The sequence below is a fragment of the Xenopus tropicalis genome, chromosome 6 (assembly GCF_000004195.4).
Source record: "Xenopus tropicalis strain Nigerian chromosome 6, UCB_Xtro_10.0, whole genome shotgun sequence".
NCBI classification, from domain to species: Eukaryota; Metazoa; Chordata; class Amphibia; order Anura; family Pipidae; genus Xenopus; species Xenopus tropicalis.
Genome location: NC_030682.2, coordinates 53,863,020 through 53,888,933, shown reverse-complemented (window position 1 = coordinate 53,888,933; position 25,914 = coordinate 53,863,020).

Here is a 25,914-nt window from a genome sequence, read left to right as displayed (position 1 = left end):
ACTGTTTCCTGCACAAGGATCACCTACCTGCCGGTAAGCTACTACCCCAGGGAGGGGCAAGGTACTGGGGGCTGTGTGTGGATCCCATAGCAGAGGTACTAGAGACTGTTAAGTTCCCAGGGGGTGGATTACAGTTCCCCAAGACTATCCCTGGGTGGAGGCACGCCTTTAAAGGAGAAATCCTCATTAACCCCCATAGTAAGCGGGGGCTCAGGACTCCTGTAGCGCCAAAGAACAGTAATCAGCAGGTAGCAGCACAGAAATACCAAAAGTGGGCTACAAGAGGAAGAAAAAAAAAAACATCTGAAGCCTCTCCAATTGTTATGTGACCCACTTGCAGAATATCAGGGCATTCACTTAAGAGGAAGCATGGCAGGGAAGCTATGGCATATCTAGCAACTTAAGTCCAGCAATTTAAAGTACAGAAATTTTAAGTACAACATTGGTATATTTATCATGCAGTTTAAAAAGTGGAGTAAAGCATTACAGGTGATGTTGCCCAGGGCAACCAATCAGCAATTTGATTTCAACAGCTAGAAAAACAAAGCAAAGCATCTGATTGGCTGCTATGAGCAACATCACCGGTAATGGTTTACTCCACTTTTTACACAGCATGATAAACATACCCCTTAGAGTTAGACAGAGTTGGACAGCAGTTAGACCAGTGGCTTGGAAACTCCTAGCAACATTGAACATCTCACAGTCCACAGCATATGCTTATTTTCCCCAATCTCTCTACATGTTGCAGGTATATATCACCCACTGGTCCCTTTTCTACCTTTCTGGATCACTTTGAAGCTTGACTTCCTCACTTTCTCTCATCTGACACACCAGCTCTCATTATAGGTGACTTCAACATTCCAGTTGACAACTCCTCTTCTCCAGCTACCTCTAAACGCCTCTCACTAACAACTTCATTCGGTGTATTCCAGTGAACTCACAGGGAGGGTCGTGTTCTTTGTAAGATTATTAAAATAGCCAAAGTTCTGCAAAATAGTGTGGCAAAGAGATTACTGAACAATAAATGTAAAATATGATTTTATATTGTTTGGAAACAAATATTTACTTAAATATAAATCATAAAGTAGATAAAACGCATAAAACTAGAGACTACAATAAACACAAAAAGGTCATACAGAACAAATATACTAGAATACACTACAAGTATACACACTAACTTAACTAAACACACTAAAATGAAACCCAGACCTTATAAACACACTCTATGAAACCTTAAAGAGGATCACACAGCCTAAATATACCTCTCCTTAGGTTTGATAAGATGCCTGGTCCGTGATGTCAGGATTCCCTCTGATCTGGTACGGTGGTCACTCCTCTCCTGGCCCTGTGTCTACCTGTGCCCTACTGAAGCCAAACATATACAGGAGAGATGGGTGGCTTCTAGAACTTTCTGGAAGTCTCTCCTGATTAGTCCATTTGAATGATGCTAGCATATACCAGTTAGTTACAGGAAGTTACCTGTCCACCATTATGGGTATTCCATGAGTCTTCATGTCTCCACCCTGACAAACTGATTTTGTATATTCATAGACTCCTTATCAATGCTGGTTCCAGTGAGCCAGACCCTTTGTTAATGTTAATTAAGGATGACTCCTATTGTTTGGACCAGACAACCAGGTGACAACCAATAAGGCTGCTTCCTCTCAAGGTTTTAATTTTTATTAATAAAATGTAGGAAGCCACAATATATGTATATTTTACAATAATCTTACATCTTGATTTTAAATTCTGCCACTCTTCCAATCTTACTATCTCTCCCTTCCCCCTTTCTGACCATCACTTGCTCTCCTTTCAGATAACAGCCAGCTCTAACACCTACACACACGGAAATCTGCCTTTAACCCACAACAACTATTAACAGAAGCAGCAGCTCTCGACACCCTTGCCCCTTCCACCACCCGTCACTTTTGACCATCTAAACCCCAACCCTGGCACACTAACTTAACGCGGTACCTCAGAAGATGTAGCAGATTAGCTGAACTGATCCTGACTTTATCCACTTTAAGTTCATGCTGTCCTGCTACAGTCAAACTCTATCGATAGCTACACAACATTTCTATTCTTTAATCTCCACTCTATTCTCGAAACCACAGCGATTGTTTGCAACATTTAACTCACTACTGTGCCCTCTTTTCTTCTGCCACCTGTTACTGTAAATGCCCAAGACCTTACTCATTTCTTTAAGGACAAAATTTACCTTATTAGACAGAGCATACAATTTGATGACAATCTTAAATTACCTTGCTACTCACATCCGCTTTACACTCTTTCTCCCCTCCAACATTAGATGAAGTTTCCAAACATCTAACCTGCTCAAACCCCTCAATCTGCTCCCTCAACCCCATACCTTTTCAGCTCCTTCAGCCAGTTTCTGAGACACTCTGCCCTGCACTTACCCACCTTTTTAACCTCTCACTTTCCACTTGTACATTTCCTTTGTCATTTAAACAAGCATTAATCACTACCATACCCAAAAATTCCAGCTCCCCCGCCAACTTCTTCCTTCTTCCGTTTGCATCTAAACTGTTATAAAGGCTTGTTACCTGGTCCATCATCTCACTTGCAACTCCATTTTTGACCCCCTGCAATCTGGCTTCCATCCAACAAACTCAACAGAAACTGCTCTCACCAAAGTAACTATTGATCTTCTCTTGGCTAAAGGTTACTATTCCATACTAATCCTTCTATATCTCTCCACAGCCTTTGACATGGTTGACCACCCTCCCCTCCTAGACATTCTGTATTCAATTGGCGTTCATGCCAAGGCTCTTTCTTGGTTTAAATCTTATCTTTCTGACAATTCCTTTAATGTTGCTTTCTCAAACTCTACCTCCACCTCACTTACTCTTTCTGTTGGTGTTCCTCATGGCTCTGCCTTAGGCCCCCTGCTGTTCTCAATCTATTCAACTTATCTAGGGAAACTTAGTCATTTGGACTACAGTACCACCTTTATGCTGATGACACCCAACTCTACCTATCTACTCCTGACCTCTCTCTTTCTGTCCTTTCCCAAGTTACAAACTGCCTGTCTGCCATCTCCTCCTGGATGTCACAGTGCCATCTAAAACTGAATCTCTCTAAAACAGAATTCATTATGTTTCCTCCAACATCATCCCCTGCCCCTCAGGTTTCACTCATAGTCAATAACATCACCTTTCAATCAAGCACTCAGGCACCCTCCCTAGAAATTGTCTTAGACTCCCAACTGTCTTTTATACCACACATCCAATTACTTGCCAAATCTTGTCATTTTCATCTAGGCAACATTGCCTGAATATGCCCTTACCTCAGTTTAGACACAACTCAAACACTTATCTAGAGTCTCAGTATTTCCCGCCTTGATTACTGTAACCTACTCCTTACAGGCATCCCAACACATCACTTTTCCCAATTCCAATCTGTTCTAAACGCTGGTGCCAGACTCTTTCATCTATCTCGTTGTTCCACATCTGTCACTCCCCTATGCATATCTATTCACTGGCTCCAAAACTCCTCTAGAATCAAATTCAAATTAATAACACTTACATATAAGGTCCTTACTAATGAAGCCCTTCCCTATATTTTAGCTCTAATCCAAAAATACACTCCTTCACGCAACCTACGTTCTGCCTCTGACCTTCCCCTCTCTTTTCCTCTCCTCTCATCACCTCTTCCCATTCCCAACTGCAAGACTTCTCCCGGGCTTCTGCCTATCTCTGGAACTCTCTGCCTCGCCCATCAGACTCTCCCCTTCCTTCCAAACTTTCAAATGTTCCCTAATGACCCATCTGATTAGGGAAGCATAAGCATTGTATCTAAACTGATCAGACATCAGACAGGATGACTATCTCCTCCTGCAAATCTATACCTCTTTTAGAAAGTTTAAAACCTTGCTTTCCCTTCCATCTGCTGACTGGCCTTGCTTGCTACAGCCAAGTTTATTACCTACAAGTGTCCCTAGTTACTAGATTTGCCTAAAGCATTCCCATTAAGGGTATAAGTCTCTCTCTAAATCACTCACACTAGATGATACATTAGATAGGTACAAGAAGGGGCTGGATGGCTATTTAGCAAGTGAGAAAATACAGGGTTATGGGAGATAGCTCTTAGTACAAGTTGATCCAGGGACTGGTCCGATTGCCATCTTGGAGTCAGGAAGGAATTTTTCCCCCTCTGTGGCAAATTAGAGAGGCTTCAGATGGGGTTTTTTGCCTTCCTCTGGATCAACTAGTAAGGCAGGTTTTTTCAACCTAACTTACTATGTTACTATGTTGCATGTTTTTTTCCAACCTGGAAAATTAGTAAATAGGTCTCTAAATACATAGTAACATAGTAAGTTGGGTTGAAAAGAGACGCACGTCCATCACGTTCAACCATAATGCCTATATATAACCTGCCTAATTTATAGTTGATCCAGAGGATCAATTTGTACTAAGAGCTATCTCCCATAACCCTGTATTCCCTCACTTGCTACAAAGCCATCCAGCTCCTTCTTCTATATAATGTATCAGCCACCACGACTGATTCGGGGAGGGAATTCCACAACTTCACAGCTCTCAAAGTAAAAAAATACTTTCCAAATATTTAAATGGAACCTCCCTTTTTCTAAACAGAGTGGGTGCCCTTGTGTCTGTTGGAAGGACCTACTGGTAAATAAAACATTAGAGAGGTTATTATATGATCCCCTTATATATTTATACATAGTTATCATGTCACCTCTTAAGCGCCTCTTCTCCAGTGTAAACAGACCCAACTTGGCAGACACACTAAATTCTGTTGAAGACGCTTGTAGTGCAAATAATTTGTTGTGAATTTACAGCATCTAAACATAAATGAAGCTTCATTTTTCATCACGTCTTGCAAACAGGTGATTAGAGTAAACTATATATGATTCAGTGGAACTCAGAGAGGCAGAGCAAAAAATCTGAACAGACAACCTTGCCGCTTCTGTAGTTACATAGTTACATAGGGTTGAAAAAAGACCATAGTCCATCAAGTTCAACCCATCCAAGTAAACCCAGCACACACAACCTATACTAACCAATCTATACACTCCCATACATAAACTATATATACAACCACTAATACTAACTGTAGATATTAGTATCACAATAGCCTTGGATATTCTGATTGTTCAAAAACTTACCAGGCCCCTCTTAAAGGCATTAACAGAATCTGCCATTACCACATCTCTAGGAAGGGCGTTCCACAACCTCACTGCCCTCACCGTGAAAAACCACCTACGCTGCTTCAAATGGAAGCTCCGTTCTGCTAATCTAAAGGGGTGGCCTCTGGTGAGTTGATCATTATGGGGAAAAAAGGACACCCCCATCTGCCTATAATCCCCTCTAATGTACTTGTACAGAGTAATCATGTCCCCTCGCAAGCGCCTCTTTTCCAGAGAAAACAACCTCAACCTCGGCAGTCTAACCTCATAGCTTAAATATTCCATCCCCTTTACCAGTTTAGTTGCACGTCTCTGCACTCTCTCCAGCTCATTAATATCCTTCTTAAGGACTGGAGCCCAAAACTGCACTGCATACTCAAGGTGAGGCCTTACCAGGGACCTATAAAGAGGCAAAATTATGTTTTCATCCCTTGAGTCAATGCTCTTCTTTATACAAGACAGCACTTTATTTGCTTTAGTAGCCACAGAATGACACTGCCTGGAATTAGACAACTTGTTATCAACAAAAACCCCTAGATCCTTCTCCATTAAGGATACCCCCAACACACTACCATTCAATAGATAGTTCGCATTTATATTATTTCTACCAAAGTGCATAACTTTGCACTTCTCAACATTGAACTTCATTTTCCAGTTTGCTGCAGCATCCTGCATGGAACTTATAGTTTTGCACAATTTAGTGTCATCCACAAAAATAAAAACAGTACTCTCTATGCCCACCTCCACCAAGGACTGACCCCTGCGGTACTCCACTAACCACACTGGTCCAATTAGAAAATGTTCCATTTACCACCATTCTTTGTAATCTATCCTTCAGCCAGTTCTCTATCCAATTACAAATATTCTGTTCTAGGCCAATATCCCTCAATTTGATCATTAACCTTCTGTGAGGTACTGTATCAAACGCTTTAGCAAAGTCCAAGTAGATGACATCAACTTCCATTCCAGCATCGAGATTCCAGCTCACCTCCTCATAAAAGGTGACTAAATTAGTCTGGCAAGATCTGTTACACATAAAACCATAATTTAAGTACCCTATCCCTTATTACCCCTTCCAAAAGCTTTCCTACAACTGACGTCAGACTAACAGGCCTATAGTTTTCAGGCTGAGAACGGGATCCCTTTTTAAATAATGGCACCACAACGGCAATTCGCCAGTCTCTCTGCACCATGCCAGACCTCAACGAATCCTGAAAAATTATGTGAAGAGACTTGGCAATCACAGCGCTCAGCTCGTTTAATACCCTGGGATGAATCCCATCCGGTCCTGGACCTTTGTTTACCTTTACATGTTCAAGTCTCTTTTGAATTTCCTCTTGAGTGACCCATGCGTCAGTAGCTAAATTACTAGAACTGGGCATAATTAAAGGGAAGCCTTCAGTAGCTGGCTCCTCAGATGTATAGACAGATGAAAAATAAGAGCTTAAAATTTCTGCTTTTTCCCCGTTCTCATCAACCAACGTACCCCCCCGTGATAATAAGGTTCCCACCCCTTCTTGCTTCATTATTTTACTATTCACATAATTAAAATATAATTTTGGATTCTTTTTGCTCCTAGCTGCAATACCCCTTTCCATCTCTATTTTAGCTTGCCTGATAGCTTTTTTTGCATGCTTTATTTGCTTCCTTGTACCTGATAAAAGCTTCTGCTGCCCCAGCTAACTTGAATGCTTTAAAAGCAAGTTTTTTCTTACCAACCTCGACACTAACACTTTTATTTAGCCAAAAAGGTTTTGCTTTGCGATGCCTCTCCTTGCTTACAAGGGGAATATACTGTTGCGTATACCTGCAAAGCAATGTTTTAAAGATGTTCCATTTTCCTTCTGTGTCTAACCCTATGAAAAGCCTTTCCCAGTTGACACATTGCAGAGATGCCCTTATACTGGCAAAGTCTGCACGTCTAAAATTGAGCGTTTTAGTTAATCCCTTATCTCAAAGGAGACCATGTTGTGATCACTGTTCCCCAAATGCTCACCCACATAAATGTTAGCGATGAGTTCATTATTATTAGATATCACCAGGTCCTAAATAGAGTCATTCCTAGTAGGTTCTTGAACCGCCTGAAATAAAAAGTTATCATTTAGCATATTTACAAACCTACTAGCTTTTTCTGACTTAGCCACCCCATTACTCCAGGCAATGTCCGGATAATTAAAGTACCCCATGATAACAACTTGACCCAGTTGTGAAGCCTCCTCCATTTGCAACATTTGATCATTTTCTTCGTGACCTTCAGCCCTACTGAAATTTCTACCCAAAGAGATTCAACGTTTTCATTGGTAATGTCTGTATGAAATGGCTTTAAATCTGACTTTACATAAAGACAAACCCCTCCACCCTTTTAATCTCTCTGTCCCTCCAAAAAAGTGTATAACAATTTAAATTCACAGCCCAGTCACATTTTTCATCCCACCAGGTTTCAGTGATACCAATTAAATCATAATTTTCAATACATGCAATAGCCTGCAGCTCCGCTAATTTACCCAACAAGCTTTGCGCATTAGCCAGCATGCAGCGGAGATTATTACTTTTCCCTCTGATGTTTACATTAGCTAACGGAGAGTTAGAGCTAAGATGAAAATTAGTCTGTTTCCCTTGTAACAACGGAAGCTCCTTATCTGATAAACTATATGCCCCCCTCACTCCTCCCCCACAACCCTTTGCTAGTCCCACTGCCCTGTCTACACTAGCTTTCCCATAAAACTCTAGCTCACCCCCCTTGTCTAGTTTAAACACTCCTCCAGCCTCTTAACCATTCTCTCCTCTAGCACAGAAGACCCCCTTCCATTGAGGTGCAATCCATCGCGGCTGTATAGATTGTACCCCAAAGAAAAGTCAGCCCAGTGCTCTAGGAACTCAAACCCTTCCTTCCTACACCAAGGGGTATATTTATCATGCTATGTAAAAAGTGGAGTAAAGCATTACCAGTGATGTTGCCCAGGGCAACCAATCAGTAATTAGATTTCAACAGTTCAAAAATCAAAGCAAAGCATCGGATTGGCTGCTATGAGCAACATCACCGGTGATGTTTTACTCCACTTTTTACACAGCATGATAAATATACCCCCAAGACTTTAGCCACGCCTTTAGCTCCCTAAGCTCCCGCTGTCTCCCTAAACTTGCACGCGGCACCGGCAAAATTTCCGAAAAAATTACATTGGAGGACCTCTCCTTAATCTTAGAGCCTAGATCCCTGAATTCACTCTTTAAGGTCCTCTACCTACCGTTCATTTTGTTGTTAGTACCGATATGTACCAAGACTGGTACATGCCCAACCCCTTCAAATAATTTGTCAACCCGATCAACTACATGCCAAACCCTGGCCCCAGGAAGACAGAAAACTGTTCGGTTGAAGCAATCCGCTCGACAGATTACCCTGTCCAATTTCCTAATGATCGAATCCCCTATAACCACCAACTGTTTAGGCCTAGCTCTGCTCTCCTGCCCACCACTACTAGAGAAACTGGTCTCCCGGCTGTTAGAGAGATCAGCCTCATCTAGAACCGCCAGTCCAGAGTTCACACTCCCATCTTCTTCACACAATCTGGCAAATCTGTTGGGATGTGCAAACGCTGGCGCAGCTTTCCTCTTCCTTTTCTCCACACTAGATTGTCCAACTGTCATCATCCTTTCGCTGCTCCCCTCCCTCCAAACTATCTGACCCCGCTAGCTCTTGCTCAGTAAGCAAGAGGCTCCTCTCAAGATTGTCAATCAAACGCAGTGTTGCAACTTGTTCCTCTGGGGCTCTAACGCAAGCCTCTAAAGGGCAATTCGCTCACAACCACAACAGAGGTATGCACTTTGGAACTGTTTTTCCACAACTGCATACATGTGGCAGGCTGTGCACTGTGTTAGACCTTCAATGTTGCTGCCACTCATTCTCCCAGTTACAGAAACAGTTAAACAAAAATAGGTGGAAAGACTTGAAATAAATACAAACATTGTACCTTGTTTAAAACTCCTTTTGTTTGTAACTCCTGTGTTTATAACTCCACTATCAGAGCACCCACTTAAAAAGAAATCACTTACAGAGCACCAACCACTAGAGCAAGCTCCACTAGAGTGCCAGTAGCTCTATTTATACAGTCTGTCCAGGTGAACTAATCAAACCCCACCCACCTCAAACTGAGGGTAATTACAATGGAATGTAACTTCTGGCAAACCTGCTATAAGCCTTATAGTTCACCAAACTTTGTAAATTATCACCAAAAACAGAAAATACTTTTGAAAAAATTAAACCCAACAGTTAAAAAACACAAAGATTTTGAATAAAGTTAATAAAAAATACTTATCCCTTTTTTGTTGAAGTGAAAAGCAAGTTGATTCAACCAGCCACCAGCCTATTAGTAAGTCCAGCCTGTAACAGAAAGAGACCTCCATTTGGAAAGGTAAACTGCTCTTCCTTTTTATTTCTGCAATATGCATTACTGAATCCCATTGCCCTTTGGTTCTATCTATGTAAGGTGCATAGAGAGACTCACTGTGTTGCCTTTACTTAGGTTTATTGATGGAAAGATCATCTGAACAGAAAAATCGTTCATGATAAAAACTATAACTGATTTTCTTATGATTCCCCTCAAATCCTTTATCAGTGTAGCTAGATGCACTTTAGGGAGTTGTGACTTTTTAAAGGTTGTGAGACTCCAAAAACATATGCAAACTCTTTGCAATGCAATTTTTAATCATGTTTTTGTTTTAAAAAAGGATGAAGAAGCCTACAGACAGGTGTTGTTAGTAAGACAGCTATTGCAACAATCTATGTTAACTGCAGGTCCTTGAATAGGATGAAAAGTTTTAAAAATCCCAAAGCCCCATAGGGACATGACAGGAGGGAGATGTAACAGTGTCACTTAATCCGCAGTGATGTGCCAGTTTCCCTAGATGTGTGCCTCCACTGGAATTGTGTCAGTGATATGACAGGTACCGGGTAAAGTTTTTTGTACCACGTTAGCCAGTTATAAAGGTAATGGGTTGAATGTTGGGATCTCTCCCCTTTTATAGACTAGGATCCTCCCTTAACACTCCTGGGTCAATGGAAACACATCTCCCTCTGGGGCATAGGCTCCACTTATACAGTAGGGGAAGGTTAACTCTCCATCCCCTACACTATTTTTTGTTTCAGGCTTAATTTTGCCACCCTTGTTAAACAGGCTCAATGTAAAAGACATATAAACTACTGGTCTAAGTTTTATTTTATTTTGGCTTCTCTTTGTTATCGGTAAGTAACCTATGTTTGCAAAGAAATTATCTATTTATAATGCACAACAGCCCTGAATATCCTGTAAATCATATCTGTTATAAGTTATAGTCACTTTGAGTTCCATAACCTGTATCCAAGCACTTAGCCTTCGGCCTTGTGCTTTTATATAGTCATGGAACTGCTCAGTAACTTATAATATCCTTATATTTTACAATAAAGGGTCCATTATTTACTATATAAATAACATAATTTGGTACTGTTTATAAAAACGTTTTTACTTGTGCTTGAAATATGATTTATAATGAATGCAATAACTTTAAAGCAAGAATTTATGACTTTTATGATTTTTTTCTCTCAGAATGTTGAAAAGAATATTCCTCTGTGAATTACTTGCTGTGCTCTCTGAAAACTCAATGGCACAGCCAGTAGGCTCTTCAGACCCAGATGCGATGATTGAATGAGAAATTCGGGAATTTTTGTCAAGTGCTCTGGAGAATTTAAAAAAATTTGCAAAAGGTAAGTTAACACATAATTAAAATTGTACCATTAAAATCCAAATAGCAAACGTTCACAGACATTCTGCAACATTTAAGATAAATGTAAGCGTGTAGGGGAAACTACATGAAAGTATAGAATACCATATCAAGGAAGGAAAAATAATGAGACATTACTCAGTTCAAAACATCCCTCCTCAGTTCAGCAATTTCCCCCCGGAGCTGGGCCAGCTCGGCCTTCATATTGTCCAGGTCCTCCTGCATGGACCGACGTGATCTTCCCTTGTCGGCAGGAGAACCTGGTGGCCGGGATCCGGGGGGCTGGGGGGGAACCCAAGGGCCGGGGAAACTGGGGTCAAACTGGGGGAGGAGTAAAGGGGGGGCGGGGCCTCCATGGCCTCCGTGGCCTCGGGGGCCTCCTCTGCCTCCTCAGCCTCTGGGGACTCGGGGGCCTGGCTCAGTCCTGGGGCCTCAGGGGCCTTGCTGGGTCCTGGGGCCTTGCTTGGTCCTGGGGTGGGCCTGGGGAGGGCCTGGGGAGGAGGCGCCAGCTGAAGTTCTGTGAAATATTATTGCAAGATGTTATTTTGTGTAATATATTATATATATATAAATATATATATATATATATACATTCATACACCATCATAAATAACGGGGCCCCTCACAACAACATTTTTTGGGCCCCCCTCCTCCCACGCCCCCAATGGCCCCTCCCCCTGTGAACCCTCACATCAATACAAAGGACACACAGACATTGTTAGCCAGGGCCCCCTAAAACATTCGTGGCCCTTCCCCAAATGACTCACACTATGGGCCGCTCCCTGCTGCTTCCCCCCTGCTTTAAACTTATTTATGCATATGTATTTGAAAATAGATGTGTATATATATATATATATACAATAGGAAGTGCTGGGAAGCTGCACACCATAAGGAACAATAATACCTGGGTGCCTGTGGCAAAACAAAATCTAGACAGGCATGGGGTGACAGCACACACAGGATTTTGACAAGGAGTCACAAAGATGTGAAATAATATTCAGAGGTTTATTGTGAGCAACGTTTCAGTTCCTCACTGGCATTATGGTTGAACGTGATTGACGGATGTCTTTTTTCAACCCAACTTACTATGTTACTATGTTACTTTCATCATCCCTGACATTTCTTACATTTGTACCTTTAGTTCAAATTACTTGCTAAATCTTTTACTGAACTATAAAAGCATAATAAAGTACAATAATTACCTTCCGCAATTTTAGCAACCAGTTGTGGACTCCTGCGCTTCAGGTCAGACCACAGACGCTGGAGCTGGCGGGGGTCCACATCAAGGGCAAACCCGGCGAGCAAACCCTCTCTTAGCTCGCCCAGGATTGCCCTCTTCCTCTCGTGGACCGCTAAGTCCCCCAGCGCGGGTCGTCATATCCTGCACACAGGAGCATGCTGATGATATAGCGCCTCTCCCCTGGAAGCAGATCAGAAACCCCAGGCATGGTCCTCTCAGTTTGGTGGCTGCAGGCTCAATGACACAAAATGGCCCCAAGTCGCACATGTCCCGAGATTACAAAATCGCCACAAAATGTCCGCAAGTCGCGAGATTACAAAATCGCGATAAAAAAATCAACATATTCACCGCTATAGTACTATATATTAGTAGCAAAATTCCATACATGCCAAGACTTTAGTAAAATTGAGTAAAAAGACACATACTTGAATAAATAACACTGTAAGTCCATATTTTATTGCAAAAAAATAATTTACTGTACTTTTCTATAATTTTTCACCTCCCTATAGTAGGTGTTAATTTTCGCATAGCCGAATGCGATATTTAGTGCGCCAAAGTTATAGTGAATCATGCGATCGTATTCTTTTCAGCGCGGAAATTAACGCATGCGCTAAAACTAGCTCAAAAAATACCGCATGCGAAAATGGCGACTTATCGCATGCGATAATACTATGGTGAATTGCGCGCTAATTATCGTGACTTATTTAACGTAAAAAAGCGTGCGATAATTTTTATCGCACTTTAGTGAATCAGGCCCATTATCTTCTACATCCCAAATACTAAGACAAAATTCTTTTACTGTTTGAGCAGAACCACGCTTTGTAGTTTTCAGAATTTGATTATAAATGACACAGACTGCTTGTCCTGGTTTAGTCTGCCTTTAAGGAATTGTCCAGTCCCTCACATTGTGTTACTTCTTAAACCAAAAAAAAAATTGACTGGTGAATATTTACTCAGAGTGAAACACCTGAACAGTTTAGATTCCCGAGGTCACTGTGCCCCAGCCTGATGCCTACTGCCCTGCTTCTTCCTTCTTGTCAGGGACACAGTACCTTCTTACAGACTTTCAGCATAGTGGCCAGACATGCATTCAAGGAACAATAAAGTATACGGAGCAGTTTCAACGTCGCTGAATAAAAACACTATTTATTGTAATCAATTAAAAGCATATGCGAGTGCCAAAACAATCAGGGTAATACGCTTGACGCGTTTCGTGGCGTCACGCCACTTTCTCAAAAGCTGCATACAACCCTTTAGAGGAGGTACCTTTTATCTCGAACCGGACTCCACCCCCCATCATAATTAACCCTTCACAGGTATAATAAAAACATTACCACAATCCAAAAAATACAGAATCATATCATAAAATACAAATATAGGAGAAATACATGGACTTCCGAGTATCACATTATTATTCATTCCTATTATTATCATTTAATTATTCCAAAAAATTAGTAATAACATGTCAATTCCCAGTCTCTATTCATACCCCCCTGTGTTTCCATTGTGCCTAACTGATAGATCCAAAATGCTTCATTCCTTAAAAGTCTTTTCTCAAAATCACCCTTTCTCAAGTTTAAGGCTGGAGTATCTATAATCTGAAAGAAGAAATTTAAATTACCATTATGTTGCTCTATACAGTGTTTAGCTAGGGCCGACCGAGTGTCCTTCCTCTCTACGGCTGAGGCATGTTCTAAAATGCGTTCACTTACTCTGTGTATCGTTTTCCCCACGTATTGGGCCCCACACTCACATGTAATCAAATATACGACTCTCTTTGAAATACAGTTAAAGTATCGTTTAATTGTGTATATTTTCCCTGTCAAGGTACTCCTAAACTCTTTAGATATCTTAAGATATTGACACGCTTTGCATACCCTTCTACCACACCGATAGTTCCCTTTATATCTAAGCCAAGATGTATTTACCGATGGTGATTGTGAAACAAATAAGCTTGGGGATAACTGAGATGCTATATCTCTCCCTTTCTACTGCTCTGTATGTAGCTGCTGTGGGCAGCTGTTCTGCTGATCTCATCTGCTGACTGCGTTGGAGACAGGCGTGCTGCTCATAGTAGTGCACCAAACACGTTACACATAGTAGTGACATTGCATTGCAATAAAATCACCTGAGTGATGTTTTTCCACCAGCAATAATATATTCCGTATCCACTACTGTATACGTTGCCCTTGCAGGCCTTGTTGCCTGGTGTCTGCAACCAAGTGCCACCTAGCTGTGTGAGCTTTTTCACAATTTGTCTAAATAACAATAATAATTCCGTGTCCAGAAACATCACCTGAGTGACGGTTTTCCACCAGCAATAAAATATTCCGTATCCACTACTGTATACGTTGCCCTTGCAGGCCTTGTTGCCCGGTGTCTGCAACCAAGTGCCACCTAGCTGTGTGATCTTTTTCACAATTTGTCTAAATAACAATAATAATTCCGTGTCCAGAAACATCACCCAAGTTGTTGTTGTTTTGTAAAAATAAAAAAAATGCCAGGCAAAGGCAGGCCGCCACGCAGAGGCACTAGGGGCCGTGCTGCTATGATATCCTGTCGCCCTAGGAAATTGCCCAGTGTTCCGAAGGCACTTACCCTGAACTCCCAAAATGCTGAAGAGGTAGTTGACTGGCTTACACAGCACACCCCATCCTCTACAGTTTCTAGCTTTGCCACAACATCCTCATCCTCCTCTGCTATGGACACCCCACCTACCACTTCCTCCACCACCGCCGCCCCTTCATCACTAGAGTCAGAGGAGTTATTTACTCATGAGTTTGTTGAAATGAGTGATGCGCAACCATTATTGCCAGAAGAAGATGAAGGAGATGTTACACCAGATATAACTCAGGCAGGCAACACAACAGAGATGGACATAAGGTGTGATGAGGTCCCCGCTGCTGCTGCCTTCTGTGAGCTGTCAGAAGAAATTGATGCATCTGAGGAGAATGATGATGAGGAGATTGATGTTTTGTGGGTGCCCACAAGAAGAGAGCAAGAGGAGGATAGTTCAGATGGAGAGACGGAGAGTCAGAGAGGCAGGAGGAGAATAAGACTTAGAAGAAGCAGGGACAGCTCGCAGGGAACAGTAGGGCAACAACATGAATCGGCACCTGTGGTCAGCCAGCCAACGCACCCGCCAGCTTCTACTGTTACCGCTAGAAAGCCCGCATCAAAAGGCTCAGCAGTGTGGCATTTTTTTAATGTTTGTGCCTCTGACAAAAGCGCTGTAATTTGCAATGAGTGCAGTCAGAAACTGAGTCTTGGGAAGCCCAACACCCACATAGGTACAACTGCTATGCGAAGGCACATGAACGGCAAACACAAAGCACTATGGGAGCAACACCTCAAAGGCAGCAGCCAAACTCAAAGCCACCCTCCTTCTGGTCCAGCATCTTACTGCTCTACCTCTGCTGTCCTTGACCCGTCTCAACCACCCTCCACTCCGCCTTCCACCTTGACCACAAGTTCTTGCTCATCTGCCCCCAGCCAAGTTTCTTTGAGGGCCATGTTTGAGCGTAAAAAGCCAATGCCTCCGAGTCACCCCCTTAGCCTGGCGTCTGACAGCTGGCTTGTCTGCGCTCTTAGCCCGCCAGCTTTTACCATACCAGCTGGTGGACTCTGAGGCCTTCCACAAATTTGTAGCAATTGGGACACCGCAGTGGAAGGTACCCAGCCGCAATTTTTTTTCCCAGAAGGGAATACCACACCTGTACCAGCATGTGCAGAGCCAAGTCACTGAATCTCTGTCATTTAGTGTTGGGGCAAAGGTCCATATGACTACTGACACATGGTCCTCCAAGCATGGTCAGGGCAGGTATGTCACCTACACTGCCCACTGGGTGAATCTGGTTATGGCTGGGAAGCAAGGAATGCGTGGTTCAACAACAGTGGAGTTCGTGTCACCGCCACGGGTTGCATGCGCGTCTGCCACTACCTCTACTCCTCCTTTGCTCTCTAACTCGTCTTCTAACTTGGCTTCTTCCTCGGCTTCTTCCTCCTCTGCTGCTGTGTCCTCCTCCACACCTGTGCACCCCCAGCTCCACATAGGCTATTCGATGTGCCAGGTACGCCGTTGTCATGCTGTCTTGGGCATGACGTGCCTGGAAAGCAAAAACCATACTGGATCTGCACTCCTGTCATCTCTGCACTCACAGGCCGATCGGTGGCTGACCCCACACCAACTGAAAATTGGAAAAGTGGTGTGTGACAACGGAAGCAATCTGTTGGCAGCACTTAGACTGGGCAATTTAACACATGTGCCCTGCATGGCACATGTTCTAAATTTAATAGTCCAACGGTTTGTCTCAAAGTACCCAGGATTGCAGGACATTCTCAGGCAGTCCAGGAAGGTGTCTGGCCAATTCAGACATTCCTACACAGCCATGGCACGCCTTGCTGACATTCAGCGGCGGCGCAACTTGCCAGTCAGGCGTTTAATTTGTGACAGCCAGACTCGCTGGAATTCAACGCTCCTCATGTTTGAACGTCTGCTGCAACAACAAAGAGCCATTAACGAATATCTATTTGAACTGGGTGGTAGGACTGGATCTGCAGAGCTGGGGATTTTTTTCCCCCATTACTGGGTGCTTATGCGTGATGCCTGCAGGCTCATGCGCCCTTTTGACGAGGTCACAAATATGGTTAGTCGCACTGAAGGCACCATCAGCAACCTAGTACCCTTTGTGTTCTTCCTGGAGCGTGCCGTGCGACGAGTGACAGATGAGGCCGTAGACCAGCGTGACCAGGAGCAGGAGTACGATTTGTGGGCGCAATCACCAGAACGAGCCCAGGCACCTGCTGCAATGCAGGGAGAGGTGTCAGAAGTGGAGTCAGAGGAGGAAGGTGGCTTTGTGGAGGAGGAAGACCAACAGGAGCAGGCTTCCCAGGGGGCTTGTGGTCACCTTTTGGGGACCCCTGGTCTTGTACGTGGCTGGGGGGAGGAGACCGTGGTGGATAAGGACGTAATCCTTGATAATGAGGAAGGGGAGATGGATACCTCTGCATCCAACCTTGTGAGAATGGGGTCTTTCATGCTGTCATGCCTGTTGAAGGACCCCCGTATCAAGAGATTTAAGGAGAAGGACCTCCGCCGCCGCCGAGTCCCTCCAGCGCATAGCGCTCGGCGAGTGGAACGCATGCGCCATTTGCGTTCCAGCGCGCGCATGCGCAACGCTTGTACTTGACGCGCGCATGCGCGATGACGTCATGACGCTCGCTACGTCGGCGGGAGATTTAAAAACCCATTTGAAATAGTACACTTTGCTCGGTTATCGCTTTTTGTGTGCCTAGCAATAACTTCGGATTGAAACTTTGTGATTTTGACCCTCTCCCTGACTCTCCGCTTCTGAACCCTGCTGCCTGCCTTGACCCGGACCTGTTTTGACTTCGCCTTCGCTTACTCCTTCGGTACTTCGCTATTTGGACTTCCAGCCTCTCTCCACTGCTGCGCTTCCTGTCTCACTCTCAGGTTAAGCCTCCAGCCTAGTGTGAGGTGCTTGTGGGTGGCAATCCCGTCGGACTCGCTTGGCTTGACACTAGGTCACAAAAGTGTGGATTACCTGACCTTTATTAAAATGAATGAGGCATGGATCTTGGAGGGTTACTGCACGCCGGAAGACTTGTTCTGACTGCCCATGCAGCTGTCCTTCTCTGCAAGTCGCTTGACACCACTCACAGCTGTCCTTTAGCGTCCTCCTCCGCCACCGTACAAACTAGGGTGCAAATCCTACTGGTTTGAGGCATGGATCTCAGAGGGTTACTGCACGCCGGAAGACTTGTTCTGACTCCCCATGCAGCTGACCTTCTCTGCACGCCGCATGACTCCACACACAGCTGTCCTTTAGCATCCTCCTTTTTGAACAGGTAAATCCTGAGTTTTTCTGGCCTCTGTGCTTCAGTGGCTGTGACAACAAAAAAACAAATATTTTCAACATTTATCTAACATATATTTGTCCAAGCTTTTACATTCCCTATCTGATCCCCCATGTCCCTCTATGAGGGGGTGGCCATATTTGTGCAGTAGATGTCTGTTAGCATTAGAAGCTGTAACTGACAGGCTGAGAAGGGACAGTCAGGCTGGCGTTGGAGTTTTACAATGTGCAGCTATCGAAATTCGAGTCGCTGTTAAAACATGGTTGATCAGTGCTTGGTACACTATCTTAGTTTATTTTAAAGGTTCTGCCTGCGGTATGGTTGTGATACCATGTATCTAACATATTTTTTCTGTCCTCTGTGCTTCAGTGCCTGCGACAAAAAAACGATTATTTTCAGCATTTATATGCCATATTTTTTCTGGCCTCTGTGCTTCAGTGGCTGCGACAAAAAAAACATAATTTTTCAGGAATGTACACATGCCTGATTTTTCAGGGTTCTGCAACAGCGGCAAAATTGTATCTTTTATGGTCACCGCAGGTGATCAATAAAGTAGTCCAAAACTGGGCCCACACTGCAGAATCTGTGTTTTTTGGTTCACTTCACTGACATTGAATTACCTCTGCCTGACCGTGCACGTGCGCACAAGCACGGTGACTGCTAAACACACCACTACAGAAATATTCCCACCGAGAGGACGAACGTCCTGGAGGTGACAAGCAACTAGCAAAAGCTATTATTCGCTCACTTGACGGTATCATTAAAGCTTTTTGCATTTTTTTTCGTTGCAGTAAAGGCGGCGTTTTGTCTTTGCGTGTGAACCGGCCCTAACCTTTACACGACTTGATTGGCATGTAGACGCCGGACGTTTTAAAGCAGTTTATTACACAAGTTTAGGAATGTAGTGTGATTTGTGCCCTTTACAGCACAAAACGCAACGCTGTGTCAACAACGTATTTTTTTGCCCTTGATCCCCCTCCGGCATGTCACTGTCCAGGTCGTGGCACCCTTTAAACAACTTTAAAATCAGTTTTCTGGGCAGAAATGGCTTTTCTAGGTTTTAAAGTTCGCCTTCCCATTGAAGTCTATGGGGTTCGCAAAGTTCGCGAACGTTCGAACTTTTTGGCGGAAGTTCGCGAACGGGTTCGAGAACTTTTTTTGCGAGGTTCGCTACATCTCTATATATGAGATGTCTCTTATAAGCTTATTTATTAAGTCAGATATATTCTAAGTGAATTAGCAATATCAGTGCTTAACACAAATAGCGTGTATTTGTATACATATATACAAAATATATATGTATGTGTACTTGTATACATATATCAAACAAAGTGACATTAGCATTAAACTCACGTGTGATAACGAGACGCTGGTTTCCTAGAGTATGGCATATTATTGAGAATTTAAAACATAGCTTTTATTAGCTCAAATAGTAAAAAACACTTAAATACAAGGGTATTCTAAAAAACAAAGAAACATTAAAAGTACTTAAAATTATTATTTATGTATCAAGATCTGAAATATATTATTTCAACAGTGATCTCCTAGCCACAGATTCAAACTCATCATTAGGAGCATATCAAATATTGCCTATAATAATGGGTTAATTACAACTCTTGTGGCATCACACAGAGTTACCCACTAAAACAGTCACAATCCCTCTTGTTAAATTTTGATCCTACATCAGGCCTACTGGCCCATCATGCTTAATGCCCCCTTCTAAGTTCTTGGTGTTTTTCATAATGAAGGGCTAAAAGGGCTAAAATCTGACCCTAAGTTACCCTAAGTCTCAACCCAGCATTCCCTCATTGGACAGAGTGTGGCTCGTGACTTGCTAATGTTGCTCCAAACTAACCCCATGGGTAAAGCTGTGGGTAAAGGCCCATACAACACTACCATGCAAAAAAGGCCAATGTGTGGCAACCTTAAGAATCAACAAACTTAGGAAAATAAAACAGCTTTTACAACATAGCTGCAATTAAGGCAAGCTCCTTATATAATGGAACCTGGTGGTGCATAAGGCCCCTGGAGCATGGGAATATTTGAGATGCTAGGCAGATTCTAGTGAAAGGGGAATAAGCTGTACGGCTAAACAGAGTAGCACAGGTTGAGATCGGTAAGTAGGATTGACAAAAGGCTAGCAACAGGCACTGGGAATCCAGGAGGGTATATAAGGAAGGTAATTTTTAGGGACACTTGCCAGTTGTCATCGAACAGTATATGTGAAGAACTAGAGGAACATTTATGTCTGGCCCACCCACCCACTTGCTTTAATGTTAATTCAAATAAAATTGATATTGTTGCAGTTGTGATTGGTTGTTTTAGCTAGGAACACTACAGTAAACTGATTTCACTGGTAAGCTCCTGTTATTAGAGAAGGAGAAGAAGCCTATACTATAATAGTGTATTCATTTTTGTTGCGTTAGAACAAACTTGTCTGTGCCTATAAAATGTTTGAGAGTTTTCCTAATTTGTAAATGTTCAGAGTTTTAAATCATTAATTACAATTGCACATAAAATCAAAACCTAGGCCCAGGGTCGAACTGGCGGGACACCGGGAAAAATCCTGGTGGGCCCCAGCGGCCCAGACCCGACCCTAGCCGGTGCTCCCCCTGCCCGACTGTTCCTCCCCTGGCGCGTTAAATTTCCACGCTCGGGGGAGGACATCGGGTGGGGGGCCCTGCAAAGTGGGCCCTTCACCCCCCAGTCCCACCCTGCAGGTCTTTACAAGTGTTGCAATCCACATGTAGGGGACTGGTAAATTATGCCCCTTTTTCACTGCCAGTCCCTTAGTTATTTAGACAGCTATAGGGGGTCCTCTGTTAGATCTCCTGGATTCAAGATAGACCTAGACAGGCCAGGCAAGTTCTGTTAAAATTCACACTAGGTGTAACAGATAGGGTTAGCTAGTGAGCATCTTCTGGCTCCGACAAGGATCTTAGAGGGATTATTATCCCAGGTGTACTGTTGCCCAGAGTAGGGTTCCCAGTGTAGAGGCTCAGGGCTAGATAGTGAATTGCCTGGGTTCCACTTGGGTGAAGTATAACCTAAAAGCTGGGAGTAGTTCATTGTTGTCTTGCAGGGATAAAGTCAATGTGACTAAGTATTGTGAGTATAAGCTAACAGGTGATATACTGGAGACCTGCACTGTTGTCTGTTACTGCTCCTATGTAGATCTATTCAATAAATAAGTTCCTACTTAAGTTAATAACCTCTGTTACCCATCCATATTGTGAGTTATAGTTACATAACACCTTGGCCTCCAACCATCCATATATGTTATATAATTATTAAGAAAGAGTTATTAATATGTTGCATATGTTGTATTATCTTAATTTAAAAACTGACCTAAAATGTCAATGTATATTTTCAAAAGTCATCCTGTGTTGCCCCCAAGAGCTTTAAAAAAAACACAAACTATTTTGGGATGAGAAGAAATTTGGATTTGAGATTACCTGACTAGACAATGGGAGGATCTAAAGGGTCTCAATGCATCTGTATTTCAAAGACTGAAGAATACCATTCTAAAGGACTGCTCTCTTTGTCTCCCACTATCCAGCACATGAAGACCATTTTTGAAGATGTGTCTTTGTAATTTATTTTAAATAAATACTCTTTTCTTTTGTAAGTATTAATCCTGTGATTTTTACAAAGGGGTATACAAGAAGAAATATCCTTTTTATTGGTAATCATAATCTTCCTACAGTTGCCATGCCTGTGGTATCAAAAGGGGACATCAGCTGGTACCTCAACAATTATTATGACCAGTGTTGGACAGGGATCCCAGGGTCCCAACAGCAAACCTTAGACCCTAGGCCCACTCTCCAAACTATTTTTCCTCCTTTCCTCACCCAATATATTTATTCTCCTAGTTTCTTTTACTTACATGCTAACGTCTATTCTTCCATCTATTTCTCCTCTTTGTTCCCATTCAAAAATAGGGAATGACCATGAAACCGGCCAAATGGTCAGGAGCAGGAGGGCCCACTTACACCTGGGCCCACCGGGAGTTTTCCTGCAATCCTGGTGGGCCAGTCCGACCCTGAAGACCTGTGCAAATGTCCACAGGTCTCTGTGCTCCACTTCAGACCTGCAGAATGCAGTGTTCCAATTAGGAGTGATGGGTGGGGGGGTACAATTATTCATGGAAGTGCTGCCTCCACACAGGAAAGTTATTTATATGGTTCTCTAAAAGGTGTATACATTACAAAGGGGCACACTCAAGCATTTTTTTTCACTTTAATATAGAAAAATTAACTTGCAGTATGTAAGAACATACAGCTTATCTGATCATTGGTCATGTAAGTCACATATGCAGCCTTAGATACAAAATGAATGCAACCACAGGATCATGATAAAAGTATTTCCAAAGCAATAAACAGGAGACAGTGTAATATGAATTAAATCCTAAACATTACTGTTATGCCTCCAGCATTGTTTTACTGTTTCATTGCACCACCTAGTGGTTTCTTAAGGTATAGGTTGTGATAGCTTAAAAAATGTCCTTTTCAGCTTACTGTACTTTACCATGTGACCATGGGTAATACAGGAAAAGGTTCATTATAGTTCCCATCTTAACCGTGTTAACAGCTCCATTGTCATCCTGCATAAATCCTACTCCATCCATCTTGTGTATGCATCGTTGGTAGGTATTATCATCCCTAGTCCCTAGATAATTAATACAAGCAGATATATATCTTGTTTATGCCTTAGTTCGGGTTTATAACTGTTTATGTGCAGTTACCTCATGGCACATCCGTTCTTGCCCAGGCATCTAGGCCTTACTCCTACTCGGATGCCCCTCATCTCTTATATGTTTGTACATTATATGAACCATAATATTTTGTTTACTGTACTTTATGCTGTATACATACCTCCCAACATTCGAAAACCGAAAAGAGGGACAAAAAGATTTGGCGCGCGCAGTGCGGCAATTTTTTTGACCACGCCCACTTTTGTGGCCACGTCCAATTAACACACCCCACATACTCATACTCCTTTTATATAGTTGAAATGGCGGGATCAGATGCAAATGTGCTATACCCTCATACTGTACTACCTAAGGAAAACAATATAGCAACTCCTACATATAAAATACAAATATAGAGAGAAGGCAGTCAGTTATAAGTGAGTTATAACTATCTATTAGTTTTGCCCCCCCACACAGGGGAGACAGTACCCCCCATAGAAAGTGCCCCCACTTGACCCCATAGACAGTGCCTCCAATTTCCCCCATAGAGAGTACCCCTCATACACAGAGCCCCCCATACACAGTACCCTTTATACACAGTTCCCCCCATACACAGTGCCCTTCATACACAGAGCCCCCCATACACAGTGCCCTTCATACACAGAGCCCCCCATACACAGTACCCTTTATACACAGTGCCCCCCATACACAGTGCCCTTCATACACAGAGCCCCCCATACACAGTGCCCTTCATACACAGAGCCCCCCATACACAGTGCCCTTCATACACAGAGCCCCCCATACACAGAGCCCCCCCATACACAGAGCCCCCCATACACAGTGCCCCCCATACACAGAGCCCCCCATACACAGAGCCCCCCCATACACAGAGCCCCCCATACACAGTACCCTTTATACACAGAGCCCCCCCATACACAGTACCCTTTATACACAGAGCCCCCCCATACACAGTGCCCCCCATACACAGTACCCTTTATACACAGAGCCCCCCCATACACAGAGCCCCCCCATACACAGTGCCCCCCATACACAGTGCCCCCATACACAGAGCCCCCCATACACAGAGCCCCCCATACACGCTCCGACTCCTTGCGCTGCTTCTCTCCTTATGTGGCTCCTTCTCCGGTGGTCCCAGGCCCTTTTATAAGGTTGCGCCCCGTGTGTACGTGTGACGTCATTACACACGGGCGCAACCTTATAAAAGGGCCTGGGACAGCCGGAGAAGGAGCCACAAAAGAGAAGCAGCGCAAGGAGTCGGAGCACTCAGCTTAAGACCTCTCATCCTGCTGTCGAGGATCGTTCTATGAATGTCCCGCATTTTCGTAATCTATTACGGAAATGCGGGACATTCAGGGAACTATCCGGGACAGTGGGATGCGCTATAGAAAGCGGGACTGTCCCGCTCAAAGCGGGACAGTTGGGGGGTATGTTTATAGTAAATGCTGCCATATTTTCATTTCCCTAGTTTCACACCTTCCCCTTTGTTAATAAACTGAAGCCTACCAACCTGTCTCAGTGAATTGATGAAGGGAGGAGTTTATCTGTATGTCAAACTACACACTGCCCCAGGGTAATACGTAGGTAGGACAAAACAAAAAGTGCAACCTGTATAGTCACCTATAACAATCAATCATCAAGAAACATTTACTGGTTGCCTGTTTAAAAGCACATATCATATTGGTTGATATGGAGAGCTGCACCTGGCCAAATGTTGTGTCTTTTATTAGACATAGGGGAATTGTAATAAAAGGTTCTATGGTTGCTACTAGTTTAGTCACCTATAGCAACCAATCAGCAGGGAGCATTTACTGGTCATTTGCATCCAGCCAAACTTTATGCCCTTGATTTTTTGAGTATGTAAAGGGCAGACCACAGCTGTCAGATTCCTACCACAAAGACAGAATAGGTAGAATAGCCTAAAATAAATAGGAAGCATATTGCAGTGATATTGCAGCACTGTTTTGCTTTCACAATTAACTGATACAGCTTGTCCTCAAATTAATTCACTTCACTCACTCTATTCACCAGCAGTGCCTCCCCATGTCCAACCTACTGTAATAAGCCCCTCACAGGCAGAGAAGCGTGTAGCAATGGTGAGGGGGTTCCATGCCTACCTGGCATGACATCTGGATCACCATGCTGCACTCAGTACCTCAGATTCTCCACTCTGACCTGACCACTACAAACACATGGGGGCATATTTACTAAAGGGTACAAGTTAAAATGTGATCTCCAGTTTATTAAAATGAGAGTCCAACAAGTTTGGCAAGTTAACTTAAAACAGTGAAACATTTGGCCCTCCAGATGTTTCTGGGTAAAAGACATATCCAAATTCCAACCTTAGGGTTTGCTGCTGCCTATTGTCCTATTAAGTTTGAGTTCAATTAATTAATGTGCTAATAAGTCATTCAGTTAATAGGGGGTCAGTGGAGTTTCTCCTAAATTTACGTATGATTTTGCATAAGTTACATAAACTGCATAAGTTTAGGGTCCCAATGATATTGCTGTGGGGCCCAATAACTAATCAGTAGTAGTTCATAAACACAGTAAAAATAATTAATGTGCTAATAATTCAGTATTTTAATTGGGGGGGTCAGTGGAGTTTATACGTAAGTTTATTTGAAAGTAACGTGTTTACTTAAGTTATGTAAATTGTGTAAGCTTAAGGGCCCAATGATGTTGCTGGATTCTCCTTCTGGAAAGTTCATATAGAAGATGCTGATATAATTCAGTAAACAGATCCCGATATAAACACCTGATGTTACTTCATATTAATAATTAAAATAAATAATTAATATGCTTATAAGTGGAGTTTGTCTCTGCAAAGCTTCTCTGTGGGGTCTTTTGGTTGATACGCAAGTTTCTAGGAAAGCTACGTAGTTTTCTAAGCAGTTATTGTGAAAGTTACATAAATTGCGTACGTTTTGGAGTAACTTTATGCATAACTTATGCAATTTGTATAACACTTATGCATAACTGAAAATACAATAAAGTGGCTAGAAATGCAATAAAATCACTAAAGATGCACCAAAATCACCCAAAATAAAATATAACATACAAAAGGGATGGTGCAGTTAGCGAATACTCTATTTTTAATGGCAATAAAACATTTTTTTCAGGCAAAAACCCATGATGCAATAAAAAAAAAGCCATACAATTTGCCAA